A 14265-nucleotide genomic window follows, 5' to 3' on the forward strand; every position below is an offset into this window, starting at 1 on the left:
CTCCTGCAAACCGTTCCATTTGTTCTAGATGAATGAAAGTCTCTCCACATTCTCAGTTCTGAGAGAAAAGTGTGTGTGAAAGCCGTCCTTCACCTAGCTTCTTGGGAACACAAAGTTTCTTTTCAGCTGCAAACCCCACTCCATACATATATATGGGGAGGTACAATCTCCAACTCGGTTTTACAGTGAAAACAGCTGGAACTTCAAACCGGCACTAGGAAACAGACTGAGAAACCAGAGTAAAAGTTTCTCCAGCAACCCGTTCCCTAGGTGCTAGATGAACGAACGTCTCTCCACATGCTCAGTTCTGAGAGATAAGTGTGTGTGAAAGCCGTACTTCCCCTAGCTTCTTGGGAAAACAAAGTTTCTTTTCAGTTGCAAAATCCTTTCCATACATATATATGGGGAGGTACTAGCTCCAACTCGGTTTTACAGTGAAAACTGCAGAAACTTCAAACCGGCACTAGGAAACAGACTGAGAAACCAGAGTAAAAGTTTCTCCAGCAACCCGTTCCCTAGTTGCTAGATGAACGAACGTCTCTCCACATGCTCAGTTCTGAGAGATAAGTGTGTGTGAAAGCCGTACTTCCCCTAGCTTCTTGGGAAAACAAAGTTTCTTTTCAGTTGCAAAATCCTTTTCATACATATATATGGGGAGGTACTAGCTCCAACTCGGTTTTACAGTGAAAACTGCAGAAACTTCAAACCGGCACTAGGAAACAGACTGAGGAACCAGAATAAAAGTTTCTTTTGCAACCCGTTCCCTTTGTGCTAGATGAACGAACGTCTATCCACATGCTCAGTTCTGATAGATAATTATGTGTGAAAGCCGTACTTCACCTACCTTGTTGGGAACACAAAGTTTCTTTTCAGCTGCAAACTCCACTCCATACATATATATGGGGAGGTACAAGCTCCAACTCGGTTTTACAATGAAAAATGCAGGAACTTCAAATCGGCCCTAGAAAACAGACTGAGAAACCAGAGTAAAAATTTACCCTGCAACCCGCTCCCATTGTGCTACATGAAAGAACGTCTCTCCACATGCTCAGTTCTGAGAGAAAAGTGTGTGTGAAAGCCGTACTTCCCCTAGCTTGTTGGGAACACAAAGTTTCTTTCAGTTGCAAAGCCCACTCCATACATATATATGGGGAGGTACTAGCTCCAAACCGGTTTTACAGTGAAAACTGCAGGAACTTCAAACCGGCACGAGGAAACAGACTGAGAAATCAGAGTAAAAGTTTCTCCTGCAAACCGTTCCATTTGTTCTAGATGAATGAAAGTCTCTCCACATGCTCAGTTCTGAGAGAAAAGTGTGTGTGAAAGCCGTCCTTCACCTAGCTACTTGGGAACACAAGGTTTCTTTTCAGCTGCAAACCCCACTCCATACATATATATGGGGAGGTACTAGCTCCAACTCGGTTTTACAGTGAAAACTGCAGAAACTTCAAACCGGCACTAGGAAACAGACTGAGAAACCAGAGTAAAAGTTTCTCCAGCAACCCGTTCCCTAGTTGCTAGATGAACGAACGTCTCTCCACATGCTCAGTTCTGAGAGATAAGTGTGTGTGAAAGCCGTACTTCCCCTAGCTTCTTGGGAAAACAAAGTTTCTTTTCAGTTGCAAAATCCTTTTCATACATATATATGGGGAGGTACTAGCTCCAACTCGGTTTTACAGTGAAAACTGCAGAAACTTCAAACCGGCACTAGGAAACAGACTGAGGAACCAGAATAAAAGTTTCTTTTGCAACCCGTTCCCTTTGTGCTAGATGAACGAACGTCTATCCACATGCTCAGTTCTGATAGATAATTATGTGTGAAAGCCGTACTTCACCTACCTTGTTGGGAACACAAAGTTTCTTTTCAGCTGCAAACTCCACTCCATACATATATATGGGGAGGTACAAGCTCCAACTCGGTTTTACAATGAAAAATGCAGGAACTTCAAATCGGCCCTAGAAAACAGACTGAGAAACCAGAGTAAAAATTTACCCTGCAACCCGCTCCCATTGTGCTACATGAAAGAACGTCTCTCCACATGCTCAGATCTGAGAGATAAGTGTGTGTGAAAGCCGTACTTCCCCTAGCTTGTTGGGAACAGAAAGATACTGTTCAGTTGCAAACTCCACTCCATTCATATATATGGGGAGGCAATAGCTCCAACTCGGTTTAACAGTGAAAACTGCAGGAACTTCAAACCGGCACTAGGAATCTGTCTGAGAAACCAGAGTAAAAGTTTCTCCTGCAACCCGTTCCATTTGTGCTAGATGAACGAACGTCTCTCCACATGCTCAGTTCTGAGAGATAAGTGTGTGTGAAAGCCGTCCTTCCACTAGCTTGTTGGGAACACAAAGTTTCTTTTCAGTTGCAAACTCCACTCCATACATATATATGGGGAGGTACTAGCTCCAACTCGGTTTTACAGTAAAAACTGCAGGAACTTAAAACCGGCACTGGAAACAGACTGAGAAACCAGAGAAAAAGTTTCTCCTACAAACCGTTCCCTTTGTGCTAGATGAACGAACGTCTCTCCACATGCTCAGTTCTGAGAGATAAGTGTGTGTGAAAGCCGTCCTTCCCCTAGCTTCTTGGGAACACAAAGTTTCTTTTCATTTGCAAACTCCACTCCATACATATATATGGGGAGGTACTAGCTCCAACTCGGTTTTACAGTGAAAACTGCAGGAACTTCATACCGGCACTAGGAAAAAGACTGAGAAACCAGAGTAAAAGTTTCCCCTGCAAACCGTTCCCTTTGTGTTAGATGAACGAACGTCTCTCCACATGCTCAGTTCTGAGAGATAAGTGTGTGTGAAAGCCGTACTTCACGTAGCATGTTGGGAACACAAAGTTTCTTTTCAGTTGCAAACTCCACTCCATAGATGTATATGGGGTGGTACTATCTCCAACTCGGTTTTACAGTGAAAACTGCAGGAACTTCAAACCGGCACTAGGAAACAGACTGAGGAACCAGAATAAAAGTTTCTCCTGTAAACCGTTCCATTTGTGCTAGATGAACGAACGTCTATCCACATGTTCATTTCTGAGAGATAAGTATGTGTGAAAGCCGTCCTTCACCTACCTTGTTGGGAACACAAAGTTTCTTTTCAGTTGCAAACTCCAATCCATACATATATATGGGGAGGTACAAGCTCCAACTCTGTTTTACAGTGAAAACTGCAGAAACTTCAAACCGGCACTAGGAAACAGACTGAGAAACCAGAGTAAAACTTTACCCTGCAACCCGTTCCCTTTGTGCTACATGAAAGAACGTCTCTCCACATGCTCAGATCTGAGAGATAAGTGTGTGTGAAAGCCGTCCTTCACCTAGCTTGTTGGGAACACAAAGTTTCTTTTCAGTTGCAAACTCCACTCCATACATATAGATGGGGAGGTACTAGCTCCAACTCGATTTTACAGTGAAAACTGCAGGAAATTCAAACTGGCACTAGGAAACAGACTGAGAAAACAGAGTAAAAGTTTCTCCTGCAACCCGTTCCTATTGTGCTAGATGACCGAACGTCTCTCCACGTGCTCATTTCTGAGAGATAAGTGTGTGTGAAAGCCGGTCTTCACCTAGCTTTTTGGGAACAAAAAGTTTCTTTTCAGTTGCAAATTCCACTCCATACATATATATGGGGAGGTACCAGCTCCAACACGGTTTTACACTGAAAACTGCAGGAAATTCAAACCGGCACTAGGAATCTGTCTGAGAAACCAGAGTAAAAGTTTCTCCTGCAACCTGTTCCCATTGTGCTATATGAACGAACCTCTCTCCACATGCTCATGTCTGAGAGATATTTGTGTGTGAAAGCCGTACTTCACCTAGCTTGTTGGGAACACAAAGTTTCTTTTCAGCTGCAAACCCTACACCATACATATATATGGGGAGGTACAAGCTCCAACTCGATTTTACCATGAAAATTGCAGGAACTTCAAACCGGCACTAGAAAACCGACTGTGAAACAAGACTAAAAATTTCCCCTGCAACCCGTTCCATTAGTGCTACATGAAAGAACGTCTCTCCACATGCTCAGTTCTGAGAGATAAGTATGTGTGAAAGCCGTCCTTCACCTAGCTTGTTGGGAACACAAAGTTTCTTTCAGTTGCAAAGCCCACTCCATACATATATATGGGGAGGTACTAGCTCCAAACCGGTTTTACAGTGAAAACTGCAGGAACTTCAAACCGGCACGAGGAAACAGACTGAGAAATCAGAGTAAAAGTTTCTCCTGCAAACCGTTCCATTTGTTCTAGATGAATGAAAGTCTCTCCACATGCTCAGTTCTGAGAGAAAAGTGTGTGTGAAAGCCGTCCTTCACCTAGCTTCTTGGGAACACAAAGTTTCTTTTCAGCTGCAAACCCCACTCCATACATATATATGGGGAGGTACAATCTCCAACTCGGTTTTACAGTGAAAACAGCAGGAACTTCAAACCGGCACTAGGAAACAGACTGAGAAACCAGAGTAAAAGTTTCTCCAGCAACCCGTTCCCTAGGTGCTAGATGAACGAACGTCTCTCCACATGCTCAGTTCTGAGAGATAAGTGTGTGTGAAAGCCGTACTTCCCCTAGCTTCTTGGGAAAACAAAGTTTCTGTTCAGTTGCAAAATCCTTTCCATACATATATATGGGGAGGTACTAGCTCCAACTCGGTTTTACAGTGAAAACTGCAGAAACTTCAAACCGGCACTAGGAAACAGACTGAGGAACCAGAATAAAAGTTTCTCCTGCAACCCGTTCCCTTTGTGCTAGATGAACGAACGTCTATCCACATGCTCAGTTCTGATAGATAATTATGTGTGAAAGCCGTACTTCACCTACCTTGTTGGGAACACAAAGTTTCTTTTCAGCTGCAAACTCCACTCCATACATATATATGGGGAGGTACAAGCTCCAACTCGGTTTTACAATGAAAAATGCAGGAACTTCAAATCGGCCCTAGAAAACAGACTGAGAAACCAGAGTAAAAATTTACCCTGCAACCCTCTCCCATTGTGCTACATGAAAGAACGTCTCTCCACATGCTCAGTTCTGAGAGATAAGTGTGTGTGAAAGCCGTCCTTCCACTAGCTTGTTGGGAACACAAAGTTTCTTTTCAGTTGCAAACTCCACTCCATACATATATATGGGGAGGTACTAGCTCCAACTCGGTTTTACAGTGAAAACTGCAGGAACTTAAAACCGGCACTGGAAACAGACTGAGAAACCAGAGAAAAAGTTTCTCCTACAAACCGTTCCCTTTGTGCTAGATGAACGAACGTCTCTCCACATGCTCAGTTCTGAGAGATAAGTGTGTGTGAAAGCCGTCCTTCCCCTAGCTTCTTGGGAACACAAAGTTTCTTTTCATTTGCAAACTCCACTCCATACATATATATGGGGAGGTACTAGCTCCAACTCGGTTTTACAGTGAAAACTGCAGGAACATCATACCGGCACTAGGAAACAGACTGAGAAACCAGAGTAAAAGTTTCCCCTGCAAACCGTTCCCTTTGTGTTAGATGAACGAACGTCTCTCCACATGCTCAGTTCTGAGAGATAAATGTGTGTGAAAGCCGTACTTCACGTAGCTTGTTGGGAACACAAAGTTTCTTTTCAGTTGCAAACTCCACTCCATAGATGTATATGGGGTGGTACTATCTCCAACTCGGTTTTACAGTGAAAACTGCAGGAACTTCAAACCGGCACTAGGAAACAGACTGAGGAACCAGAATAAAATTTCTCCTGTAACCCGTTCCATTTGTGCTAGATGAACGAACGTCTATCCACATGTTCATTTCTGAGAGATAAGTATGTGTGAAAGCCGTCCTTCACCTACCTTGTTGGGAACACAAAGTTTCTTTTCAGTTGCAAACTCCACTCCATACATATATATGGGGAGGTACTAGCTCCAACTCGATTTTACAGTGAAAACTTCAGGAAAATCAAACTGGCACTAGGAAACAGACTGAGAAAACAGAGTAAAAGTTTCTCCTGCAACCCGTTCCTATTGTGCTAGATGACCGAACGTCTCTCCACGTGCTCATTTCTGAGAGATAAGTGTGTGTGAAAGCCGGTCTTCACCTAGCTTTTTGGGAACAAAAAGTTTCTTTTCAGTTGCAAATTCCACTCCATACATATATATGGGGAGGTACCAGCTCCAACACGGTTTTACACTGAAAACTGCAGGAAATTCAAACCGGCACTAGGAATCTGTCTGAGAAACCAGAGTAAAAGTTTCTCCTGCAACCTGTTCCCATTGTGCTATATGAACGAACCTCTCTCCACATGCTCATGTCTGAGAGATATGTGTGTGTGAAAGCCGTACTTCACCTAGCTTGTTGGGAACAGAAAGATAGTTTTCAGTTGCAAACTCCACTCCATACATATATATGGGGAGATAATAGCTCCAACTCGGTTTAACAGTGAAAAGTGCAGGAACTTCAAACCGGCACTAGGAATCTGTCTGAGAAACCAGAGTAAAAGTTTCTCCTGCAACCCGTTCCCTTGGTGCTAGATGAACGAACGTCTCTCCACATGCTCAGTTCTGAGAGATAAGTGTGTGTGAAAGCCGTCCTTCACCTAGCTTGTGGGAACACAAAGATTCTTTTCAGTTGCAAACCCCACTCCATAAATATATATGGGGAGGTACTAGCTCCAACACGGTTTTACAGTGAAAACTGCAGGATATTCAAACCGGCACTAGGAATCAGACTGAGAAACCAGAGTAAAAGTTTCTCCTGCAACCCGTTCCCTTTGTGCTAGATGAACGAACGTCTCTCCACATGCTCAGTTCTGAGAGAGAAGTGTGTGTGAAAGCCGTCCTTCACCTAGCTTGTTGGGAACACAAACTTTCTTTTCAGTTGCAAACTACACTCCATACATATATATGGGGAGGTACTAGCTCCAAATCGGTTTTACAGTGAAAATTGCAGGAACTTCATACAGGCACTAGGAAACAGACTGAGAAACCAGAGTAAAAGTTTCTCCTGCAAACCTTTCCATTTGTTCTAGATGAACGAACGTCTCTCCACATGCTCAGTTCTGAGAGATAAGTGTGTGTGAAAGCCGTCCTTCACCTAGCTTCTTGGGAACACAAAGTTACTTTTCAGTTGCAAACCACAATCCATACATATATATGGGGAGGTACAAGCTCCAACTGGGTTTTACAGTGAAAACTGCAGGAACTTCAAACAGGCACTAGGAAACAGACTTAGAAACCAGAGTAAAAGTTTCTCCAGCAAACCGTTCCCTTTGTGCTAGATGAACGAACGTCTCTCCACATGCTCAGTTCTGAGAAATAAGTGTGTGTGAAAGCCGTCCTTCCCCTAGCTTCTTGGGAACACAAAGTTTCTTTTCAGTTGCAAACTCCACTCCATACATATATATGGGGAGGTACTAGCTCCAACACGGTTTTACAGTGAAAACTGCAGGAACTTCAAACCGGCACTAGGAAACAGACTGAGAAACCAGAGTAAAAGTTTCTCCTGCAAACCGTTCCATTTGTGCTAGATGAACGAACGTCTCTCCACATGCTCAGTTCTGAGAGATAAGTGTGTGTGAAAGCCGTCCTTCACATAGCTTGTTGGGAACACAAAGTTTCTTTTCAGGTGCAAACCCCACTCCATAGATGTATATGGGGTGGTACACTCTCCAACTCGGTTTTACAGTGAAAACTGCAGGAACTTCAAACCGGCACTAGGAAACAGACTGAGGAACCAGAATAATAGTTTCTCCTGCAACCCGTTCCCTTTGTGCTAGATGAACGAACGTCTCTACACATGCTCAGTTCTGAGAGATAAGTATGTGTGAAAGCCGTCCTTCACCTAGCTTATTGGGAACACAAAGTTTCTTTTCAGCTGCAAACTCCACTGCATACATATATATGGGGAGGTACAAGCTCCAACTCGGTTTTACAATGAAAAATGCAGGAACTTCAAATCGGCACTAGAAAACAGACTGAGAAACCAGAGTAAAATTTACCCTGCAACCCGTTCCCTTTGTGCTACATGAAAGAACGTCTCTCCACATGCTCAGATCTGAGAGATAAGTGTGTGTGAAAGCCGTCCTTCACCTAGCTTGTTGGGAACACAAAGTTTCTTTTCAGTTGCAAACTCCACTCCATACATATATATGGGGAGGTACTAGCTCCAACTCGGTTTTACAGTGAAATCTGCAGGAACTTCAAACTGGCACTAGGAATCTCTCTGAGAAACCAGAGTAAAAGTTTCTCCTGCAACTCGTTCCCATTGTGCTAGATGAACGAACCTCTCTCCACATGCTCAAATCTGAGAGATAATTGTGTGTGAAAGCCGTACTTCACCTAGTTTGTTGGGAACAGAAAGATACTTTTCAGTTGCAAACTCCACTCCATACATATATATGGGGTGGTACTATCTCCAACTCGGTTTTACAGTGAAAACTGCAGGAACATCAAACCGGCACTAGGACAGACTGCGGAACCAGAATAAAAGTTTCTCCTGCAACCCGTTCCTATTGTGCTAGGTGAACGAACGTCTCTCCACATGCTCAATTCTGAGAGATAAGTGTGTGTGAAAGCCGTCCTTCACCTAGCTTTTTGGGAACAAAAAGTTTCTTTTCAGTTACAAACTCCACTCCATACATATATATGGGGAGGTAATAGCTCCAACTCGGTTTAACAGTGAAAACTGCAGGAACTTCAAACCGGCACTAGGAATCTGTCTGAGAAACCAGAGTAAAAGTTTCTCCTGCAATCCGTTCCCTTTGTGCTAGATGAACGAATGTCTCACCACATGCTCAGTTCTGAGAGATAAGTGTGTGTGAAAGCCGTCCTTCACCTAGCTTGTTGGGAACACAAAGTTTCTTTTCATTTGCAAACCCCACTCCATAAATATATATGGGGAGGTACGAGTTCCAACAGGGTTTTACAGTGAAAACTGCAGGAAATTCAAACCGGCACTAGGAAACAGTCTGAGAAACCAGAGTAAAATTTTCTCCTGCAAACCTTTCCATTTGTTCTAGATGAACGAACGTCTCTCCACATGCTCAGTTCTGAGAGATAAGTGTGTGTGAAAGCCGTCCTTCACCTAGCTTCTTGGGAACACAAAGTTACTTTTCAGTTGCAAACCCCACACCATACATATATATGGGGAGGTACAATCTCCAACTCGGTTTTACAGTGAAAACTGCAGGAACTTCAAGCCGGCACTAGGAAACAGACTGAGAAACCAGAGTAAAATTTTCTCCAGCAAACCGTTCCCTTTGTGCTAGATGAACGAAAGTTTCTCCAAATGCTCAGTTCTGAGAGATAAGTGTGTGTGAAAGCCGTACTTCCCCTAGCTTCTTGGGAAAACAAAGTTTCTTTTCAATTGCAAACTCCACTCCATACATATATATGGGGAGGTACAAGCTCCAACTCGGTTTTACAGTGAAAACTGCAGGAACTTCAAACCGGCACTAGGGAACAGACTGAGAAACCACAGTAAAAGTTTCCCCTGCAAACCGTTCCCTTTGTGCTAGATGAACGAACGTCTCTCCACATGCTCAGTTCTGAGAGATAAGTGTGTGTGAAAGCCGTCCTTCACCTAGCTTGTTGGGAACACAAAGTTCATTTTCAGTTGCAAACTACACTCCATAGGTGTATATGGGGTGGTTCTATCTCCAACTCGGTTTTACAGTGAAAACTGCAGGAACTTCAAACCGGCACTAGGAAACAGACTGAGGAACCAGAATAAAAGATTCTCCTGCAAACCGTTCCATTTGTCCTAGATGAACGAAAGTCTCTCCACATGCTTAGTTCAGAGAGATAAGTGTGTGTGAAAGCCGTCCTTCCACTAGCTTGTTGGGAACACAAAGTTTCTTTTCAGTTGCAAACTCCACTCCATACATATATATGGGGAGGTACTAGCTCCAACTCGGTTTTACAGTGAAAACTGCAGGAACATAAAACCGGCACTGGAAACAGACTGAGAATCCAGAGTAAAAGTTTCTCCTGCAAACCGTTCCCTTTGTACTAGATGAACGATCTTCTCTCCACATGCTCAGTTCTGAGAAATAATTGTGTGTGAAAGCCGTCCTTCACCTAGCTTGTTGGGAACACAAAGTTTCTTTTCAGTTGCAAAATCCACTCCATACATGTATATGGGGTGGTACTATCTTCAACTCGATTTTACAGTGAAAACTGCAGGAACTTCAAACCGGCACTAGGAAACAGACTGAGGAACCAGAATAAAAGTTTCTCCTGCAACCCGTTCCCTTTGTGCTAGATGAACGAACGTCTATCCACATGCTCAGTACTGAGAGATAAGTATGTGTGAAAGCCGTCCTTCACCTAGCTTGTTGGGAACACAAAGTTTCTTTTCAGCTGCATACTCCACTCCATACATATATATGGGGAGGTTCAAGCTCCAACTCGGTTTTACAGTAAAAAATGCAGGAAATTCAAATCGGCACTAGAAAACAGACTGAGAAACCAGAGTAAAAATTTACCCTGCAACCCTTTCCCTTTGTGCTACATGAAAGAACGTCTTCCACTTGCTCAGTTCTGAGAGATAAGTGTGTGTGAAAGCCGTCCTTCACCTAGCTTGTTGGGAACACAAAGTTCATTTTCAGTTGCAAACTACACTCCATAGGTGTATATGGGGTGGTTCTATCTCCAACTCGGTTTTACAGTGAAAACTGCAGGAACTTCAAACCGGCACTAGGAAACAGACTGAGGAACCAGAGTAAAAGATTCTCCTGCAAACCGTTCCATTTGTCCTAGATGAACGAAAGTCTCTCCACATGCTTAGTTCAGAGAGATAAGTGTGTGTGAAAGCCGTCCTTCCACTAGCTTGTTGGGAACACAAAGTTTCTTTTCAGTTGCAAACTCCACTCCATACATATATATGGGGAGGTACTAGCTCCAACTCGGTTTTACAGTGAAAACTGCAGGAACATAAAACCGGCACTGGAAACAGACTGAGAATCCAGAGTAAAAGTTTCTCCTGCAAACCGTTCCCTTTGTACTAGATGAACGATCTTCTCTCCACATGCTCAGTTCTGAGAAATAATTGTGTGTGAAAGCCGTCCTTCACCTAGCTTGTTGGGAACACAAAGTTTCTTTTCAGTTGCAAAATCCACTCCATACATGTATATGGGGTGGTACTATCTTCAACTCGATTTTACAGTGAAAACTGCAGGAACTTCAAACCGGCACTAGGAAACAGACTGAGGAACCAGAATAAAAGTTTCTCCTGCAACCCGTTCCCTTTGTGCTAGATGAACGAACGTCTATCCACATGCTCAGTACTGAGAGATAAGTATGTGTGAAAGCCGTCCTTCACCTAGCTTGTTGGGAACACAAAGTTTCTTTTCAGCTGCATACTCCACTCCATACATATATATGGGGAGGTTCAAGCTCCAACTCGGTTTTACAGTAAAAAATGCAGGAAATTCAAATCGGCACTAGAAAACAGACTGAGAAACCAGAGTAAAAATTTACCCTGCAACCCTTTCCCTTTGTGCTACATGAAAGAACGTCTTCCACTTGCTCAGTTCTGAGAGATAAGTGTGTGTGAAAGCCGTCCTTCACCTAGCTTGTTGGGAACACAAAGTTTCTTTTCAGTTGCAAACTCCACTCCATACATATATTTTGGGAGGTACAAGCTCCAACTCGTTTTTAGAGTGAAAACTGCAGGAACTTCAAACCGGCACTAGGAAACAGACTGAGAACCCAGAGTAAAAGTTTCTCCTGCAACCCGTTCCTTTTGGGCTAGATGAACGAACGTCTCTCCACATGCTCAGTTCTGAGAGATAAGTGTGTGTGAAAGTCGTCCTTCACCTAGCTTGTTGGGAACACAAAGTTACTTTTCAGTTGCAAAGTCCACTCCATACATATATATGCGGAGGTACTAGCTCCAACTCGGTTTTACAGTGAAAACTGCAGGAACTTCAAACCGGCACTAGGAAACAGACTGAGGAACCAGAGTAAAAGATTCTCCTGCAACCCGTTCCATTTGTCCTAGATGAACGAAAGTCTCTCCACATGCTTAGTTCAGAGAGATAAGTGTGTGTGAAAGCCGTCCTTCCACTAGCTTGTTGGGAACACAAAGTTTCTTTTCAGTTGCAAACTCCACTCCATACATATATATGGGGAGGTACTAGCTCCAACTCGGTTTTACAGTGAAAACTGCAGGAACATAAAACCGGCACTGGAAACAGACTGAGAATCCAGAGTAAAAGTTTCTCCTGCAAACCGTTCCCTTTGTGCTAGATGAACGATCTTCTCTCCACATGCTCAGTTCTGAGAGATAATTGTGTGTGAAAGCCGTCCTTCACCTAGCTTGTTGGGAACACAAAGTTTCTTTTCAGTTGCAAAATCCACTCCATACATGTATATGGGGTGGTACTATCTTCAACTCGATTTTACAGTGAAAACTGCAGGAACTTCAAACCGGCACTAGGAAACAGACTGAGGAACCAGAATAAAAGTTTCTCCTGCAACCCGTTCCCTTTGTGCTAGATGAACGAACGTCTATCCACATGCTCAGTACTGAGAGATAAGTATGTGTGAAAGCCGTCCTTCACCTAGCTTGTTGGGAACACAAAGTTTCTTTTCAGCTGCATACTCCACTCCATACATATATATGGGGAGGTACAAGCTCCAACTCGGTTTTACAGTAAAAAATGCAGGAAATTCAAATCGGCACTAGAAAACAGACTGAGAAACCAGAGTAAAAATTTACCCTGCAACCCTTTCCCTTTGTGCTACATGAAAGAACGTCTTCCACTTGCTCAGTTCTGAGAGATAAGTGTGTGTGAAAGCCGTCCTTCACCTAGCTTGTTGGGAACACAAAGTTTCTTTTCAGTTGCAAACTCCACTCCATACATATATTTTGGGAGGTACAAGCTCCAACTCGTTTTTAGAGTGAAAACTGCAGGAACTTCAAACCGGCACTAGGAAACAGACTGAGAACCCAGAGTAAAAGTTTCTCCTGCAACCCGTTCCTTTTGGGCTAGATGAACGAACGTCTCTCCACATGCTCAGTTCTGAGAGATAAGTGTGTGTGAAAGTCGTCCTTCACCTAGCTTGTTGGGAACACAAAGTTACTTTTCAGTTGCAAAGTCCACTCCATACATATATATGCGGAGGTACTAGCTCCAACTCGGTTTTACAGTGAAAACTGCAGGAACTTCAAACTGGCACTAGGAAACAGACTGATAAAACAGAGTAAAAGTTTCTCCTGCAACCCGTTCCTATTTTGCTAGATGACCGAACGTCTCTCCACATGCTCATTTCTGAGAGATAAGTGTGTGTGAATGCCGTCCTTCACCTAGCTTGTTGGGAACACAAAGTTTCTTTTCAGTTGCAAACTCCACTCCATACATATATATGGGGAGGTACCAGCTCCAACTCGGTTTTACAGTGAAAACTGCAGGAAGTTCAAACCGGCACTAGGAATCTGTCTGAGAAACCAGAGTAAATGTTTCTCCTGCAAACAGTTCCCTTTGTGCTAGATGAACGAACGTCTCTGAACATGCTCAGTTCTGAGAGATAATTGTGTGTGAAAGCCGTACTTCACTTAGCTTCTTGGGAACACCAAGTTCCTTTTCAGTGGCAAACTCCAATAGATACATATATATGGGGAGGTACTAGCTCCAACTCTGTTTTACAGTGAAAACTGCAGGAACTTTAAACCGACACTAGGAAACTGACTGAGAAACCATAGTAAAATTTCTCCAGCAACCCGTACCCTTTGTGCTAGATGAACGAACGTCTCTCCACATGCTCATTTCTGAGAGGTAAGTGTGTGTGAAAGCTGTCCTTCACCTAGCTTGTTGGGAACACAAAGTTTCTTTTCAGCTGCATACTCCACTCCATACATATATATGGGGAGGTACAAGCTCCAACTCGGTTTTACAATAAAAAATGCAGGAACTTCAAATCGGCACTAGAAAACAGACTGAGAAACCAGAGTAAAAATTTACCCTGCAACCCTTTCCCTTTGTGCTACATGAAAGAACGTCTTCCACTTGCTCAGTTCTGAGAGATAAGTGTGTGTGAAAGCCGTCCTTCACCTAGCTTGTTGGGAACACAAAGTTTCTTATCAGTTGCAAACTCCACTCCATACATGTATATGGGGAGGTACAATCTCCAACTCGGTTTTACAGTGAAAACTGCAGGAACTTCATACCGGCACTAGGAATCAGACTGAGAAACCAGAGAAAAAGTTTCTCCTGCAAACCGTTCCCTTTGTGCTAGATGAACGAACGTCTCTCCACATGCTCAGTTCTGAGAGATAAGTGTGTGTGAAAGCCGTCCT

The sequence above is a fragment of the Camelus dromedarius genome, chromosome 23, assembly GCF_036321535.1.
Source record: "Camelus dromedarius isolate mCamDro1 chromosome 23, mCamDro1.pat, whole genome shotgun sequence".
Classification (NCBI taxonomy): domain Eukaryota; kingdom Metazoa; phylum Chordata; class Mammalia; order Artiodactyla; family Camelidae; genus Camelus; species Camelus dromedarius.